Below are 21,064 nucleotides of genomic sequence, written 5' to 3'. Positions count from 1 at the left end.
ACAATTATAAGCATTTCAGAAGTGCAGTTTAGTGAAATAAGTGTAAGAAATAACTTATCCTGCTCTTGGAATCTTAAGGAATTTCTGCTTAGTTTCAGTAATTAAATACCATCCACAGCCTGATAAATACAAGCACAACCTTTTCAAGACACAGGGTTTCTATACCAGTAAGGATGGTAGAGTTAGAAGATCAAATTACTAGTCAGCCCCTATCATTACCCAATCACTCATACTACAGAAGGTCAGGAGGCCTTGTTCCGCTCAATAATAATGAAGACTGACTATCAGCAGAAAATGGCTACCAGAAACACAGGAAACTCAAACAAAACTACCAGGCCTAGACAACAGGCCTTTATCAAGATTATGCCATCTGAGCAGTACACAGAAACCTCACTTTAAATGCATAGAAAGAACACTCACAAAGAGAAAATACAAGTCTCAGTATGAAAAAGCAGTTTACAATTTAGTAATTAAATACAAATGCAATTTTAGTAATGTACACTATCGCAGCAGTTCCTAGCTGTAGCCACTAAATGAAAGTTTTAAACAGATCAAGGAGCAAGCAGACTCTAGAGAATGCTTTTAACTGTAAACAGACTAGATTAGAACACAGAAACCTCCAAAAATCAAAAGTGCACAGAAAAGCTCGGATAGAGCATTTACAAACAGAAAATACAACTCTCAGTATGAAAAGCAGTTTACAGTTAAGCAATTCAGTAAATATGTAATTAGAGTAATGAAACAGTATCTAGCAATGAAAAAAACAGTTAAAACAGTATAAAACAGTATATAAATGCAGTGAAACAGTAAAAAAAGCTTTATAACAGTTCAGTAAACTAAGTGTAAGAAATAACTTATCCTGCTCTTGGAATCTTAAGGAACTTCCACTTAGTTTCAGTAATGAAATACCATCCACAGCCTGATAAATACATATAGTGATTCTAATTACATATGCATGACTCTTTTTAGACTTAGCACAAAAGCTTTTATTAATGGTGCAATGACTGTTGAAATGATTAATTGCATTCTATGATGAACATGTTGTTGATACTGGTGCTGTTGTTGAATGCCCAGTCATGTTAGATATCCTTTTAACCATTAAGGCTGCATGTAATTGGAGAGTTAATTAATTGAGCTTACAAACACCAATACTAAATATCTCATAAGTGCTTTTTGGATGTGAAGGTTTCAAATTTTAAGTTGAAATCACAACAATAAGAGTGTTTGTCATGTTTGTCCACTACATGTAGTTAGCACAGGTTTTTGACAGCTTTTGGAGAACCTCAATGTAGGTTATAAGCAATAGTAATGTTATCTTTACAAAGCCTCCAATTAGGCAGTTACAAGTGATTCAGTTTGGATAGTGATACCTAGCTTTAGTTGTGCAGGCATACACGCTGGAGTAGAAGCTGTTCTGCAGTACATAGACATAAACCTCAAACAGTGCTGTTTGTTGAGTTATGATTACTGAAAGTTGGGTAAACAGAGTCTGTGGAGAAAGACCATTCATCTAATGCCTTTGGCAAGCATATGAAGTGAACAAATCATATGAGCATTTTCATAAAACTAGTACTAGTGTTATAAGAATTGAAACCTGATCCACCCAGCATTAAAGTATGTGACCAATAGACCTTTATGCTTTATGGGATATATGAAGAAGGCCTGGATTTAGTTGAATGTATCATACAAAGGAGAACAATGTAAAAGGAGTATGCATTTTAGATTAATAATCTCATACATACTTCCTAGAATAATCAGAAATAAGTACTCATTTCAAAATTTCTTGAAATGGCAATTTAGTTACCATATTTTTTACTTCACAAATACAATGCATATACTTAAGGAGAAGAACACCAAGCAAATGCAAAAACATTTAAATCCTGTATTAAAGCTCTCTTTACTTTATTTAGTATATTTTGGTGGTAGGTATTTGGTATAGTAAGACTTGTTTGCAAGCACCTTGTCTTCTTTCTACATACTTTTACTTTTCATTACAACGGATATGTTTATATACATGTGGTTTTACAAATGTATTCAAAAGTATTTGTCTGCTTCAACCACTATTCCCTGTAGTATATATGTGTACATATCTATCGATATATATATATATATATATATATATATATATATATATATATATATTGGCTCAGACGACCAACAAGAAACTGGGAACATACAGGATATATTTACTAGCTTCACGTCATCCTATATCAGTACCTCACTTGTTGTTCCTCACAAAGATGATGTCTCTTTTTGTCATTTCTGGCAGGAAGAATACCTGAATAAGGTGGGTATAGTCAAATGATATAATAGCATCACAGTGATTTCTACTCTGAGATCTGTCCTAACAAATATTACAATTATAAATATTACACACAACTGGGGTATGTATGACCCCACTAATGTTGGATGAAGGCTAGGTGAAGTTTCATATTTGTAGGAGTTGTATATGTGTTACCAATGGCTCCTCTCAAAAATGTATACCCTGTACATGGAAGTTAAACTTTACATTAGCTATTTACTGTCCTCTCATTGGCTGAAAGGCATGATTTTTTTTTACTGGACTATATACAGATGCTGTGGCATGCCACTGGCTGAAGAATGTCCAGTTATATGCATGAGACTGGTGTTCAGTCCTTGATTATCAAACCACATATGGGTACAATAGTCCTATTTTACATGAGTGTGTTGGGGAGGTGTTAACTGCATATCTTGCTCTACTGTGCATACTTGGGTCCCAGATACCTAAGAACACACACACATTACACTTGCCTTTTACATATGCATGATGCAGCTAACACTATCATCTATGCAACATAAGTCATATTGTTATATATGCCATATGTCATATGCAACATAAGTGATATTGCTGTCATGCACACAGTATGACTTAGAAAAGTTATAGCATTATTGGCTGCTCATACATTATGGGTGTGTATCATGTCTTATTTAAATATTAAAAGTATGCTACATAATTTTAGGGCTCATTGCTCAAACATATTTGTGGCATTTAGTATTATTTACTGCAACATTTCTACTCATCAGTAGAAGTCATTTTAAAAATAAGCCACTGCAACATTTTTTTATTCATTTTTTGTTTGATAGTTAAGTAAGTGAACTAGTCAAAGAACCTTCTCATCCAGGAAATGGACCAAATATTAAGACAGAGGAAAATAGTGAGACTGTACAATGAATACAGTAAAATGTAATGGCAATACAATAAGAACAGGTTATATAGCTAGGAGCACAGTACTTACAGTATTACCACACTAATTCCTAGTGACGCCTTCAGGCAAATTTTTCTAGGATCATGTTAATGATGCCTCCAGGCATCAAAACTCAATCTGTTCATATTTGCATTTATATTTACAGACCCATTGTGGATACAACCTAATGAAAGATTTCATATTATATGATGGCCAAAATTATGTGGAGTGTAGTTAAACAGATATCAAGTGTTACATTTAACATCATTTATTTTAGTTTTCATATTTCTGTAAATATCTCTACAAGTAAGTAACACAGGCAGAACATGCTAGTCTCATGTGAAAGCTGACAGGAGAATAAAGAAAACGGCAGGTATTATGTATATAGTTTGAGTAGTTACTGAGGTATTGTATCTTGTTTACAAAACATTATAACAATTAGTATTTACCATGTTTATTGTGATGCATAAAATACAGGCCAGAGTCAATAAAGCCTACACTAAGTGTACACTAAGTGTACACCGTTCTGAGTAAACAACAAGACAGACATAAATCACACCTTCTTCCTCCTCCTCCTCCTAATTTTAGTTTTCCTACTGATATTCTTGCAGCTTTAAATATTGACAGAGATTCATACAGGTTTCCACAAAGTGTAGACTACATGTACACTTAGTCTAATCTTTCTGAGCAGCTAAAAAGCAAAAAAATCGTTAAGATTGTTCTCGAATACATATTTTTTACCTTAGTGTATCAGTATACACTTACAGGGGAATTCATTAAAGCCCACACAATTTTTTATCTGTAGGAATTGCACATGACCATGAAAATTTTCAATTGAGTAAGCACAGCTTAGCAGCATGCAAGCAAGAGCAAACAAGGAAAGTTCCGTGTAATGCAAATTACCTGATAAGCAGGTGAATCTTGTGCAAATGACCTAGGTGGAGTGATGCAACAAGCAGAAAGGCATCCATGTAGACCCTGTGTCCGTGTCTGTAGTGTAGGTGACAATTTTCCATGTACAGGAGTGTACATAGAAAGAAGGGGATGTAAAAGTCCATAAAATATGGACATAACTCCCCTAACATGGTTAGATGACATACATTGATATGTGAAAAATGCATTGCAGATGTCTGAAAGTGCAAAGGAATCTGTAAAAATAAATCATTTTTAATGATTTTGGCATGTTTGCACTATGTGCCGCAGTGCACAAACATACTTAAATGAAAAATAAAAAAAGCAGCAATGTCTATTTTATAATATTTGTCAGAAATGTATTATAGCACTTAGTGCTGAGCCGTACAGTGGTGCATTGGTGCTGTTGCCTAGGTCATACAGCTATGAACATTCTAGTTACCAGGCTGTCAGCAGGGATATGTATGCAAATTAAGTGAATTTGTTGAATCAGTAAAAGGAGAAACCATGTCCACAGATCACTTTCATGTAGGCACTTACACCATGTTGATATTTCCACTGGATGTGGATGCCAGCGGGGGTGGGGGGGGGGGGGGTGTTCCATTACTTTTAAGAATTTTTTAAATTCCTGGTGTGCATGTTTGTGCTGTGCACTGCATAGCTGAGCATGTTTGCACAAAAAAAAACACCCAGGTCATAGTGATAATATATATTAAATTATTGTTTTGGACTTTTGTATGAGCTATGCTGCGTGGCGCAGAGCACCACATCACATGATAATGTAGGGCCAGTAAATTATGTTAATTAAAATCTAGGCAGGTGAAATGCATAATAATTAGAAAATTACACCTGCTGGACCTACAGCAGATCTGTATAAAGTATACATACACCCTACATTCTGATTTTCCCCAATACTCTGGACCACTGGAGTACAGACTTGGGAATTTTAACTGAGATAATGCTATGGGCTGCTGCAGGTCTGCTACATCTGTATGTGCTAGATGTTGAAGTCAATGCTGCTGCTGATGATAGTAGGCCAAGGCTGAGAAGGAGAAGAGAGTTCAGGTACAGAGTAACCTGCCAGGAGCTACATGAGCTGGAGATTGTAGAGTGATACAGGCTGGACAGGGACATATTACAAGAATTCACTGAGCTCTGCCACCCTCAACTCAGAGCCAGAGCCAACAGAGGGGAACCCATCCTAGTTGAAACAAAGGTATGTGTGGCCCTTAGGATCCAAGCTAAGACCAACTGAGGACATGATGGGGGTGTCACAGGCATCTGCATCCAGGATACTCCACCAGTTCCTGGATGCTATGCTACCATATGCTAGTGAGCACATATCTTTTCTCCTCTTCCGTGAGGTGAGGCCAGCAATAGGCAACAGTTCTACCATGTAGCACACTACCCTGAGGTATTTTTTGTCATAGATTGCATCCATGTACACATCAAGGATCTACCTAGTGAGCAGGGTAGCATCTACGTTAACCAGAAGGAGTACCACTCCATCAACTGCCAGGTCATGTGCAATGGCCAGGACATTATCCTGAATGTGTGTACTGGCAGTCCTGGCAGTTATCATGACTCCCATATCTGGCACACATCACAGCTGTACCAGATGTTTGCTAGGGGGGGCATCCCTCATGGCCATTTACTGGAGGATGCTGGCTATGCCCTGTAACTGTGGATGATGACAACCATCAGAAATGCACACACACCCACAGAAGAATGCCATAATAAGGTACACGCACAAACTAGGATCATCATAGAGCATGTGTTTGGGCTGCTGAAGTCATGGTTCCAGTGCCTAGACATATCTGGTGGAGCCCAGCAGTATTCTCCAGTCTCATGTGCACATATATTCACAGTATGTGCTATGCTACACAATATGATCCTGCAGAAACAGCTGCAGCAGGATCAGCAAAGGGACAAGATACACAGCCCCCCACCAGTGCCTAGGTCACCACAGCCAAAGTCACAGGAGGATTCAGAGGAAGAACTTCCTACTACTAATACTACTACTGGAACTGTCTGGGTATCTTTCTTCCACATGGCTCTTGTTTCTGCCTGCAGATCCAGGATTTTTTTATGACTTTGTGTCTCTCTGTACGCAAGACACTGTAGTCACTGTGTGTGGCGATTTCAATGATCAATGCTACTTTTGTCTTCTTTGCTTGGACCACTATATCCGGTTTTCTCGCATCTATCTTTTGAACTGTTGGTATTGGGTGATCCCATGTGATATAAACTTCATCATTTTCTATGATTCTTTGTGTCTCATGTTTCCAGTGTTTTTCATCCACTTAGATACCATAATAGTTGCACAATCTCCAGTCTAACAGTCTTGCCACATAATTATGCCTTTCAGTATACAGTCCCTCTGCCATTAGCACATCACAACCAGCAACAAGGTGAGTGACTGTTTCTAATTCGGTTTTACAAAACCTACATATGTCTGTTTCCCCCACATGTTCAATGGACTTTGTAAACCAGTGTGTATGTAGCCCACTATCTTGGACTGCCAATATTAACCTTTCATTTCTTGATGTGAATTCACCTCTCCTTAACTATTCCTGCATTCGTTCTTGATCAACATGAGGTTCTTCCAGAGGTTTTCTATACTTGCAACTATATTTATGTTTTTTCCACATTTCTTGCCTTCTCATTTGGTCCATCACCTTATATTCTTTCTTTTCTTTTTTAGCACATTCAGTTGCTGCCTGTTTTTTTATGCACTTCTGGTTTGATTTCTATTCTTGCTTGACGTCGATATGCTTCTGCTAAATTAAGCAGAGACATCATCTTAGATTTATTCTCTTCATGTTTCAAAACTTTCACTACATTTGGATCTTGTGAGGTCACTAGATATGTGTGGAGTCCTGCAATTGCAGATATATACATGTAATCAATTTCATGGAGGCCCATCCCTTCTTCGGAATGGGGAATATATAATCTCGGTATACACTGATTTTTAAAAATCATTTGGTAAGCATGAAGCATCCTTCTTGTTTTAATATCCAGTCTATCCAACACTTTTTGAGGTCACTCAATCACTCCAAAACTATAAGTTAGGACAGGAAGAGCAAATTGATTTATAGCTTGGATCTTGTTCCTTGATGTCAATGCTTTATTTAGGATTAATTTAAGTCTTCTAAAGTACTCCCTACTGAGTTTTATTTGCATTTGTTCATGTTTTATTGCTGATTCTTCATCAATTCCCAAATATTTATACACTCTGTCTTGCTCAAGTTATTTTATATCACATTCTTGTCCCAAACGGATGTTGTCCTGGTGCTGCAGTTTTCCTTTTTTAAAGGTTGCTTTTGCAAATTTATCAAGACCAAATGACATTCCAGTATCATCTGAAAAAGTTTTGACAACCTGCAGCTGTGCTTTCAGTTGCTCATCTGATGAGCTATACAGTTTTAAATCATCGACAAAGAGAAGATGAGAAGTCATTAGACTTTGCTGTTTTCTAGAAGACAAATTGCAGCCATGACCTAAGCTGTTAACTAAACAGCTTAATGGATTAATGGCAAGACAGAATAGCAACGGTGACAACAAGTCACCCTGGAGTATCTCCCTTTGAATTTGTATCCCTGGCATAATAATCTGTCCTTTATCATGGCTTAATTGCAAAGTAGTCTGCCATTGTTTCATGGTTACTGTAATGTAGTCAATCAGTGTAGGGTGCACCTTATACATTTTAAGCACTCTTTTATCCATGAATGTGGGATACTATCAAATGCTTTTTTGTAATCAATCCATGCCATATTTAGAGTCTTCCATAATATGGCATTGTGTGTATGGATCTGGTACATTATGCAAGTAAATATAGTGGGCTACTTGGACAGAAATTACATCCACATGGGAAAACAGATACTCATTCCACTACATTGTTTCCATGAATATTCACTAAGCCTCATGCATGAAATATTCATGCAGTCATATTGCAACAGATTACTGGTACATCTGTCAAGGGAGATGTTAGACAGTGGGGTGACATGATAGTCAGACTACTGTGTATCCCAGCAGAACACCCCTAACATAGCAGTGTTCCCTTGTAACTGCTGTAACACAAATTCATCAATGGTATATCAGCATGCCAGGCAGTCTCAAGATAGTAACATACATGTTGATCATAGATTCTATAGCTTACTTAGCACAGAAATAACAATATATGTATGTATGCAGTTGATTGTGTGATGAATGATCACCATCTGTCAAGCAGTTTGTGTGGCTCAAAGGGCTAGGGTAATTAGCTTGTGTGGTTCTGTTTATGGTTCTAATCTAGATATAATAACTTATTTTGAGGTCAGGTAGAATTACTTTTTGTTTTACAGACTGACAGTCTGTGTGTGGTGTAATATTATTAACCTTTGTGACATACTAATTACATCACACAACTGATGAAAGTCATTGCCATGTTCTGTGATGTGCAGCAGTACAGAAACAGTGACAGATGTCATTTTGTGTAACACACAAATCCTGGACTACAGTACAGGTAGTTGTGGGCTGGAGTTAGTTTATAACTAGCATAAATCCCACTGGGCATGCTGATGCATTTAGTTAAGCAGAGCAGAGTGCAATTCTGTTGTTCTTCACTCAAAATGACTTGTTATGTATAGATATGTCTACAAATACATACATATATGTATACATATCTGTCCGTTAGTATCTCACTCTCCCTATAGCTGTATATTTCTATCTCTCTATATATCTGTCTATCTGTATATATATATATATATATATATATATTATATATATATATATATATATATATATATATATATATATATATATATATATATATATATATATATATATATATATATATATATGCCTATATACATGCACACACACACACACACACACACACACACACACACACACACACACACATAGATACATACATCTCAGTCTCTCCCCATATACATACATAAAACATATTCATATATCATGCACTCTCACACACACACACACACACACACACACACACACACACACACACACACACACACACACACACATCTCCATGTTTATATACGTCCCTGTTATCTACAGATATATGTTTATATCTCTGTATTGTCCTACATACCCTGATAATGGTGATTAAAGCTGCAGTATGGCACATATGTAATGTTGCTCAAAGGACCAAATGTAATGGCTCAACAGTAGATAACGCACTTACCTACAGCCCTCTGTACCTGCTAGATGTCACAACACATATACCAACAGTGAACAGGTGGTATGTATCATGTGGTCTACCCATGCATTGACAGGGCACATTGGTTTAGCCCATAGGCTTACCCATCCAAATGCAAACAGCCACATATGGCCAAAACAGCTACTGTAGACACACAGCTAGGATTAAAAAAATGTATATGACTGCTAGGCTACTAGATGCAAAGAGCAGTTGAGAAGCAATGTCACTCTGCAGCCCATGCACACTGTTCAACACAAGCCTACTTTATGTACTCCACTAGTATTTGCTTGCAGTCACATGTAAAACAGACTTAAGATGTGGTGCATGCTGTAAATACTGTGATCTGTAGTGTGTAATACTAGATAGGGAGGGGATCTAATCTCAGTCCTCATCACTTTCTGTGGGTGCATCTTCCTGCATCACAAATGGATATCTGACATTGATTTCCAAATTTCAATGGGCCTGCAATGTTGGCCTTTGCAGGTGCTGCTGGCCTCCAGACCCCTCTCTTTCACAAGGCCTGCTGATGTCATGTACCTTAACACTACCAACTGCCATTGTAAGGTCAGACTTAAGCCATGGTGTGTGCTATAAAAATGCTGTGATCTCTAGTGTGCAAGACTATATAGGTAGGGTTTCTAATTTCACTCCAGTCCACTTGATATGTGTATCTCCCTGCAAAATAAATATAATCACCACATTGACTTAGAAAGAAGTGGGATTTTGCAGTATTTTAGCTAACGCAGGTGACATGCACCTTCAAAGTCTTAACCCGAATAAGGCCTGCTGATGTCATCTTCCAAAACATTACCTAAAGAGATGTCAGTAGCACACTTAAGGTGTGGCACAGGAATTAAATACTGTGATCTCTAGTGTGTTCTATTAGATAGGTAGGTTTTCTATTGCAATTCCAGCCAATTTGGACTGTGTATGCTATGCAGTGTTCTGTACATATGAATTGATAGTGGTACCATTTTCACTGTAGCCAGGTGTGTGTGTGTGTGTGTGTGTGTGTGTGTGTGTGTGTGTGTGTGTGTGTGTGTGTGTGTGTGTGTGTGTGTGTGTGTGTGTGTGTGTGTGTGTGTGTGTGTGTGTGTGTGTGTGTGGATGTGCAGTGTATGAGATCATAGGATCAATGTACATTAGTAGCCTATGGGCCTAGCTCCCATAAGATCCTAGTCATGTTCTTACCCTTATTTACATGATCCGTAAATATTGCTTTTGTTCACAAGAGACACACAGAAACTCTGTGGTGACATGACAGTCATCTAGGCAATCATACAGATTGCATCTGAGGAGGGTCAATGAGGTGCACTGTTCACCATTAGGTGGGGGTCTGTTTCAGTGGTTTGTGGAAGTGCGTTACACATGTGTTCCCCACCAGCATGTATTATTAATGTCACATACCAGGTAATACCCTTACTGCGGGTAATACATGTACAATTCTGCTTACAGATATACAGTATTTCCAGTACAGCAGGGTCAGACATTGCCCTGTATGCAAGGCAGGGGTCACTTCTGGGTCGTCTATATGATAAAATCTACAATAACAGTTATTGCACACAATCCCCATAGGACAGATACTGGGGACTTGAAGTTCTCTTGTGAGGAAACTTTGTGTTGTGTGCAATTGCCACTGCTTGCAAAGTTACATGAGAAAATGGCCATTGCAGTGAAATATTGGCATGCTGAGGGGAGACTACATGGAGGTTATAACTACATCATTATCGGGTGAGAGTGCCCTCACTAATGACATGAGCATGATATAGTACCCTTCTTAACCTTTTGGAGAAATGGTGATCTGTGTTAAAGTAGGTGTAAACTTGGGTGGCCAGGCCTGTGTTGCTAATGATGTACTACTTACCAGGAACATTGCTGTTACCAATGAAAATGATACTACATACACATTTGCATGGGGTTATCACCATGAGTATGTGAACAAGCATATGCTCATGAAGACCCTATTGCAGGAGAGTGACATAACTGGAAGATTGTATGACTGCTCCCAATTTGTTGTGTCATGAGGTGCTTCTTCTCCTGCTGTCAGCTACAGCTGAGTCTATGCAGTTGTATAGGTGGCTGCATAAAGCATTGTTATAGAGGTCACCATATTTGCCTGTCCATTCTGAGGGTGGTGGTGCAGTCACACCATTTATACCATCAGATAGGACGTTATACTTTATTTTATTGAAGTTTATACATGTGTTTGCTGAAGGGGGGTTTAAGGTGTGAGTCTTACTTGTAAGGAGATCGAGTTGCTGTCAGATCTTACCATGGAGGTGCTACAATGGTCACCCATATTGGTAAGCACCTGATGCAGTACTTGGGTTCCCCTTGTAGGGATGTCACTCCACTGGTTCAGGGCATTGCATTTAAGGACATGAAATAACCTTCCCAGTCAGTTTCAGCACGAGTAACTGAAACTTTTTTTTTTTTAGTGAAAGTCATCCCACCCCATGGTGTTGTGATGTAGCTTGATAGACACAGGTAGATTCCAGTAAGCACAAAAGGTTTTGTTAGTCATGGAGTTGCCCCTTAGCTGGCAATGGCTTAATTAGGTGGCCTACCAGCAGTGAATATCACCTCCAGTGTCTCCAGGAAATCACACTGTTTAACCAATCTGGATGTGTATCTATCTTTAATGACTATGGATACACCGCCTGCATTAACTGGCACACTTTTAGTGTGGGTTCTGAACATGTGGAAGGATGTGTAGCCTGAAATGGCTGTGGCACTGTTCACAGCTATGAACCAAGTGTATGTGACTGTGCAAAAGTCTGCATCTTCCAAAGTGGGGACACCTCCTAGTGAGTGAAGTTTAGTGATGGTATTTCTAGCTTGTACCAGCATAATCGTAATGTTGTTTGAGGATGGCATTTCCTCTATGGAAAGTTTTCCCGTGAGACACCACCTATAACATGCAATATGGTGATATCAGCAGCCTTGTCCACCACACAAACTGCCAGAAGTGACAGATGAACACCATCTGTGGCAAAGCATCGAAATCTGTTGAGCAAGTCATTACAGGCAAAAATTTATTGGGTCCCCTTAAAATGACTCCATACGATAAGCCAGTTATTGATTTTAATAATTTTCCATGTGTATTGAGCCATCATCCTATGTGAAGGTGTCATGCAGACGAAGGCTAGGAGCATACCCACCACTAATAGACTGTAAGCTCAGTCATGTGTCTGCATACAGTCCATTGTGGTGTGTCTCATGTTGTGCACACCAGCAGGAACCATTACATCATCATAATGTCAACTGATGTTTGCAGCCTTGTGTGCATGTGTGTTATAGCATATTCTGGCACCTCAAAGACAGTTGTCAGCTTTCCCATATTAGCCTGGTGACAGGGATATCAATGTGTCACATTATGTAATTGCCTATGAATAATAGAGTTGAGTTTGTGTTTTGCCTGAGGCGTTTGACTGGTGAGTCAGTGGTGCATGCGCTATTATGTGTATTGTATTCTTCAGAGGAATGTGAATGTTTACTGAGCTTGCAAGTGGGTTACTGAGGTGTCAGTCCTTTATGTATGTGTCTGGTAAGGAGCTCCACACATGCAGTTATGTGTGATGTAGGTGTGGGTGGAGTACATGTTGAGGTGTACATTTTGTCAAACTGGTCATTGCCATATGTACTGACTGGTGTGTGAGGCGTCATGGAATCAAGGTTTGTTATGTAATCATATCTGTCACAAATTGTGTTTGTGTAGCATAGCAGTATAGGGTCTGGGACACTGTCCACATCTCCACAGTGGTCACTGATACCTCCAGTAGTAACAGAGTCTTGCTTGTATGTACTTCACAGCAGGCCTTCATTAGGCAGTGGCTTGACAGATGCTACAATGTAACATATTATCACCTTTATGTAATTCTCCTAAGGTAACACAACACCTGACAGTGTGCAGTAACATGACTGAGTGGGTACAATGCTTTGCCAGCCATGTGGCCCTTGGATTAACCATACTCCCATGATTAGGCATATTTGTAATAGCATACCTACAAATGTGACAATGTATAACTCCAGCAAAGATAGGGTCATGCTGCTACACCCTTGGGGTTGACAGCCTGTCTGTAGGCACACCTTGCAGTGAAGATGTTGATATCTTTCCATGTAGAGAACTTGTTCAACTCTGCAATCATTACTTTGGCCTTGCTAGTGTACAATGCCTGTCAAGTAACCAGACAACGCACTGCATGTTGTGTGACATGATCTGGAAACATAGACATGTGTTCCAGTTACATAAAGGTACAGTATGACATATGTTGGATATGTATGGGTACACACAATTTGGCCAAAGGTGGCCACTCCTCTGTAATATATCTCAGATCCATGGCAGACAGACATGCACCATGAAGCTGTTGAAGGTCAGGCTGCATGAATTGCTGTGAAATTATGATCTAATAGGGATCACTGCCACTGTGTTTCCTGCTCAAGCAACCATGCATGTGTATGTCATCGGGCATTATGCATCATATTGTGACACTGCAGCTGTGCTCTGACTCACCATTAGCTCATTACCCTACTAAAATCCTAAGAACCATGGAATACTATGCATAATACATGCCACACTATAATGATTGCTCTGATTGCTACTCAAGGCATTTAGCGGGAAAAGGGTATGTAAAGGCTACAGATTCTTGCATGCCATAGGACAACTATGTGGATGACCAAACAGGCTGTGGCCTGCTCCTCATGTGGAGTTTGGCACTAACAGTTTCTCTTTGGTGAGATACAAAGTGTAGGAGCATGGTATCCCAGGAGAGAGTAGTTGTGCTGAGACCAGCAGTTGTAGTAGCCAGGCAGCAGCAGCAATTCAGAGGACCCCCATCTTGTCAGCATTCCTCAGAAGGTAATTATGTCATCACAGTACACACTGCTTGAGTTGTGTTCAACTGCAGGATAAATTTGTAAACACTCCCTTGTTACCTTTCCCAGGGATTATGTATGACTCTCCACCACTCCACTGCCTGCCTATGGTCTCTACAGACAAAGACATGTTAGCAGACTGCCTTCTTGGAAACCATGGTAGAATTAAAGTCAATACATAGTTGCACACAGGGCAAGTAGCATGCAGTGACAAGCAGTGTCCCCAGATGTCTTAGTAGTGTTATAGTTACAGCCATGAAAAGACTTATCATGGGAAAGATCAGTAACAATGTAGTACACCTGCAGACATTGATCCAAGCCCAGTTTGTTTTGTTCAAGGTCAGATCATGCCTACCCTAAGCACTGGACCTAATTGATTGTTACAGTATATGACAGATGAGGGTAAAATGACTCACCACACCTACCATGGCCTGAGAAGGCATTTGACAAGATTAGGCCATCAGGCATTGTGGACACTTTGTAGAAGTTATTTACAAACTTGATTGTTAGCTGTTAAATAGACAAGTGTCTGATAGACATTATCTGGGAAGATAGGATTGTGTATGCCAGCGCTACAATGAGACCAGTCACCAGTGGACTACCCACACACTTCATTCCTGGGACTACCCCTCCTAGCCATTCCCTTCTCTATAGTCATGGCCACTGTCAGTGACCTCAGACTGACTACATCTGAAGATGATTGCAAATAAGGATCTGTCAATGTTTCCCATACATAACCAACAGTTTCCAAGGATGGGCTGAGACACACATTCGTTTCTTGTCAGAGTCATTGACAAATACTACATACCAAGAAATGCACACTACTATACATTTGGCACTCATCCACCCCCTGTACAATATCATATTGTCTGCACACCTCCAACAGTTGACCCATTAGGCAGGGACTTATGGACACAGAGAATGATCTAGCCTTTGAGTTTTACTGGTCGGTAAAATGTGAGGCTTCATGCACTGCTGTACAGACAACACACTGGATGAATATAGACAAAGGTATGGCACATAAATCCCAGAATGTCATTGTTACAGTGTATGTGGCAGTCATCACACTTATCATTGAGTGCAATGCCACCTTTGGTATGTAAGCATACAGGCATATCTGATGCCTGTAACAGTCAGAGAGGCCCCACAGTAACCTAATACACAGTGTACTTAACATATCCAATGCAGACCATGTCAAGGCCATAACTGTGAATTCTGTCTCCTACATGCTTTGGAGGGGAGGTGTATGGCTGTCATACAGGGAGGTGTCAGATCCCACTGTGTACCACCTGCACATCCAATAAAGGACTATCATGAGATGTACCTGTTCTACACAGCTGCACCTTGACTGTGGTATAAATAGGACATGCTGGAGAGATAGGTATGTAACTGTGACACTACACACTACATGTAACAGGCTCCCCATCCATGTGAAGCACAATTATGCTGTAATGCACATCATGTGCAAGTTACACAAAGGGATGCGGAACAAGGCAATCATAACTGGTTTAAGACAAATGTCTGTAATGGACAGATGAATTGTAGAGTGTGCATTTCCTATGCCACAGCTTGTAGATGTGTCATCTCCCATAACCCTGCTTACTCTTATCAAGGGTACCACATGGTGTCAGAGATTATGACTGCAGGAATAGGCTGCCTGAAGCCTTTGTCCCTGTTAGCCTGTGATATACATATGAACCTATGGAGACATGCACTTATACTGCTTTACCCTTCTGTAGACATTTTGCTTCTGTGCTGACATTCCTTCCTGTGCTCTGATGTTTACAGGTTTATTGTAGCAGTGTACCCATAGGTGTGTCCCAAACAGTTATGAATCTGAAACATAAACAGTTCTATGAGACACTGCTCATTGTGTAAGTATACATCCATTACGACATCATACAACTTAAGCTACACAACACAGTGTTGTTTATTCATTACAACTGGCAGCAGACAATATCTGTCAGTAACCAGTGCAAATGGCATGTGAAAGACAATGGTGGATTAAAGAACTGCATAGAAATTTAGGTAGTCACCCTGTGTGTCAGACACATAGCTTAATTTCCCTGCATTGATGACAAGGATGACAGGGATATGGCACAGGTATCATCACTTGCACAACGTGTTGTGTGGTGGTGCAAGAGACTTAGGCTGACCCTATAGATTGTCAAGCATGTGTGTGAGTCAGGAAGGGAATCAGGCGCTTGGAGGATTCCAAGATGGCCACCAGATAGGAAGCATATACTTCAGCCTGCTCTCAAAATAGATATCAATCTAACCAAATCACTGTAGCTACTATATCAATAGATCAGAAAAAAATGTAAAATAACATAAGAAGACTCCGAATTTCACTTACCTGCTTCTTTTTTCTGGAATAGAAAACAATTTTAAACCAATAATCTCCAAAGTATAGTAGCACAGTGGTGACTCTGGATACATGTGCTTGGGCCTGTCAGTCTGGAAATAAGCTGCCTAAATGAATAAATACAGAAGAAAATCCAATCAAAATGGAACAAATGGAATCTCAGACTATTAAGACTAGACTTTCTCTCATTAGCTCTCCGGAAAAGGAATCTTCTTCCAAAAGGCAAAAAACAAACAAACTACATCCTGAAGCAAATAAGCAAGCTCAAAAAGCTAAGACTGACCAACCATTCACATTAGAAGATTTCAAGGAAGCTCTTCTTCCCCTTCAATCAGAAATACAGGCATTCTCTTCAAAACTAACATCATTTGGAAATAATCTGAAACACATGATGGCAAGAATGGAGCAAAATGAAGCCAAAACTTTAAACAATGAAATAAAAATACAAGAACTACAAAAAGCGTCTTCAGAAAGAGACACCACCATTACAGAAATGAAAAAGAAAATCATCGACCTAGATGCAAGAGCTAGATGAAATAACTTACTAATTAGAGGTATACCTGAGAAATTTGAACAGTCGCAGCTCCCCGGAATTGCAAAAGAAATCATTGATATTGTGCTGGACAATAAAGACCTGTCTAAAATGATGGCAATTGAGAGAATACACAGGGCACTAAGAAAAGCTCAAACACCTGAAACTGCTAGACAAGTCTATGTCAGAATCCTAAATGCCGAGCATGCACAATCTATAATTGTTAATGCCAAAAGGAAGAAAAACATTTCCTGGAATGGCTATAAAATCACAATAGCACAATATTTGCCTCTCCCAGTTAAGCAGTCAAGAAAAGCTTTATCTCCTTTCTGTAGCTACCTACTAAACAAAAACATTAAATTTCAAATGAAATATCCGGCTACTCTCTGCTTCCAACACAAAAGCGTTAGTTACTCTGTTAAAACTGTCCAAGAAGCTAAATCATCATTTTTGAATGTGTTCAAAGAGGTACCCAGTAATATAGCTTAAAGTTAATCTTTTCAGAATGACTCTTAACCATTGATGATTGTTCGCCATACATTACCAATGTTCTAGTTGTAATAATTGAGACAGAAAATAGCCCATGGCGAAATTTTATCTATCGTCTCAGAATTCCATTTTTGGGCCTATACTACAAGCAAATATTAAACTTGTACCCTCTGACCTTGCAATCACGTCCAGGTCACGATGCTGCGTTAGTTCACAAAACAACAGCTCTAAAGGCAACAAAGCTAACAAACCTTCTAGCTTGTCAAAATAATAAAGAAATAATAAAGAAATACCTCCTTTTCCTTTAAGCACAAATAACAGCAAAGTCGAGAAGTGAAAACTATCACACATGAGAAAAATACACTCCTAATACCAACCTGATGGATGCATCATTTGCCAAACTGTATGCGATGACAATTATCGTCTATTTAAGAATACAGATTAAAAAAAAAAGGAAGATAGAAAGGAAAAAAAAAAAAAAAAAGAAGGGAGAAGGGGAGAAAAAAAAAAAAGAAAGGAAAAAAAAAAAGAAAAAACTGAAGCCCAATACACAATGTTTCTTGATTGAAAAAAACAAAAAAGGACTCAAAGGTGATCCAGCAATCGTTCTTTGATCTCAGACAACGCAATGCAAGCTACATACCCCTGAAATTTGTTATGTAACAGCGGTGATGTTAGCATAACATCGACCTAACATGCAAAACAAGTGAAGGAATCTGCTAAACACTGAATACCTGGCAAGATTAGATGAGGAGCGATTTTCACTGTTCCTGACACAGTGTCATTCATGTGAACTAACCCCCAGAGATATGAAGTCAATGCTGTTTATACTGCCGGAAAGCGGAATCTAATCCTTTTCTCAGAATTTTATCAATGGAAGTGCACAGAATGCGTATACTAAGAAGTGAAGATGAGGCATTGCGTATCTGAAGGTCAAAGGGAGGAGCCTTCATGCAAATAGCAATGAGCTGACAGTCCTTTATGCAAACGCAACTTTGTTGGCCCTGTTGCTGTGATATACTTCGCCCCTAGAGTCTAGGGGTTTCTGTTGGTAAGGATACCATTTGTCCTCTTACATGGGACCTTCATCAGCTTTTGCATGATACGCCATGAAATTGACACTTGCACTGTATGCACCTGCTCAGAGACTCAGAGTTGTGTGTTCAGTCTTAACTCTAAATTTTTGTGAGGTAGCTTTATCTGACAAATGGATCATAACGCTAAGATAATTTGTCTTCTACAAACACTTAACCTTCAAAGACTTCTCTTTTGATATGAAGTCTGCATAATACTCTTGATCAAAACTTCATGGACAACTCGCCCGTTGAAATGCCAATAATGTACATGTTATTTCACTCATGTGAGCAACGATCTGGAATGTATTTTGGTTTTCTTTTGTGTAGGTGAATGAGAGACTGAGTGAGTGAGCGAGTAAGTGAGTGAGTAAGCATTGGAGTGTGTGTGTATGTTCTGTGTGTGTGTGAACCTGTGTGCGTGCTTGTATGTGTGTGTGTGTATGTGCGTGTGTGTGTGTGTGTGTGTGTGTGTGTGTGTGTGTGTGTGTGTGTGTGTGTGCGGGCGTGGGTTTTTTGTGTGGTTTTGCGCGTGTGCATGTACCTCTATCTTATGTTTGTTCATCTACCTAGCTGTTTACTGTAATGCTTTGCCTTGTATTAGAGCCTGTCCAGATCTATTGAGCTAATGCGAATAGCTATGGGAGAAAAGCTAGATCATATTTGCAAACATGGATAAATTATTTGTCAAGATATTTATTCATCTTCATGACAGGCATACTTATAAGGTCAGGCAAATTAGGCTATACAATGATAGTTATGCTAAATCTGTTTCTCCAGCTCCAGGCTCACACTGCCAGCATAATTCAAATGAAAAGACACTACAATTTAGTTAGTCAGTAGCTCTTAAGGTACTAACTAGTATAGGACCTAAATCTGGATCTCTTTTACTTCTTTGCTGTTGGGAGATGATCATTGACTCTGTTTTCCTGCTTACTCAGTTGAATAGATACTTGCCTGTGCAAGGTATGGCTATAAATGAAGCTTTAACATTGAGATAGCTGCTACTGCCAAGACAGGATGCTTAATTGGCATAAAAGATGGGAAAAAAAAGAAGAAGAAAAAAAGGAAGAGAAAGGGAAGGGGGAAAAAAAGAGGGAAAGGGGAGAAAAAAGAAAGAAAAACAAACAAACAAACAAAAAAAAAAAGGGCAGCAAATTTCTTTAAAGAGATAAAAGCAAACACCTATGGGCAAGGTTTGCAGTAAGAGACTTGGCACACTTTTGTCAACCTTAAGCTTTTTATCTTTCATGGATCAGTACAAAAGGCTCAGCCTTATAGCTTTTAACTCAGTTAGCCTTTAGGGTGTCAGTGCTGTCTTTAGCGAGATACTATTGAATGTAAAGGTAATAAAATATCTCAAGGAACATAGTTTCTTGACACCATCTACAGTAAGTACATCTTCTTATATTCTCCTATGAACACAGTGTCTTTCTATAATGGAAAAGAATTTAAGTGATGCTATGATGTTACTTGAAGAAACACTGTTAATGGTACAACCTATAGAAAATAATTAATGAAGCTTATCAGTTTTATGTAACATTTCATATTTGTATTATTGTTCACTTTAAAGATACCAGAATATTACAAAACTTTCAATGTTTCTTCCGAAATGCAACCATGGCAATTATATCGAAAAGTCATTAAAAATTAAGTCTAAATTAAGAAAATTGATATACAATCTATACAAGCTGTTAAAGGAAACTAAAGCAAAATGTATGTATCGAAATTTTATCAATAAGAACAACAGGTTTATTATAGTACTCTGTTAGAAATTCTTGATATGTGCGTTGGTATTTAATTTTTTTTTTTTTTATGATGTTAAATGCTATATATTACTGTCACTTCACTAGTACTCCTATTGACTTTTAGTGATTCAGTTCTAATAGTGTGTGACATCTAATGGTTGTTACTATTGAGGTCAATATAAATACTATCAATTTCAGTTTCTCCGCAAGCTCATTACAACTGGAGAGATTTTTCTACACAACCTTCTAGGGTGAAAATGGGGTGAGTCTTAGTTATACTGGCAAAGAACTAAACTTATTCATTGAACAAGGGATGAAGGTCTATCTTAAATACAGACTCTAATTCTCAACTATGGGGGATAAAATCTCTGCGGAATATAATTTAAAATATTAAAAACATAAACTTAATCCCTTAAGTTACCTGACCAGGGAAGTGGTCTAAGTAACACTCAATGACTAGAACTAAAATCTCTTTCAATTAATAAATAAAATTACTATAACATCAATTAGTAGTTACAAGCTAATGCAGGCAAGGAAGTGAGTAAAATGCTAATTATCTGATGGATCTTAGAATGACAAGAGAGGTTTGTATTACAGTTTGTTGTGTACATAGTTTTATAATACCACTTACAGATAATAGAATATTGTGGATACGCAC

The sequence above is a fragment of the Protopterus annectens genome, chromosome 7.part0, assembly GCF_019279795.1.
Source record: "Protopterus annectens isolate FY-2018-M chromosome 7.part0, PAN1.0, whole genome shotgun sequence".
NCBI lineage: Eukaryota > Metazoa > Chordata > Ceratodontiformes > Protopteridae > Protopterus > Protopterus annectens.
The sequence above is the reverse complement of the archived record's forward strand: the minus strand, read 5'-3'. Positions refer to the sequence as shown.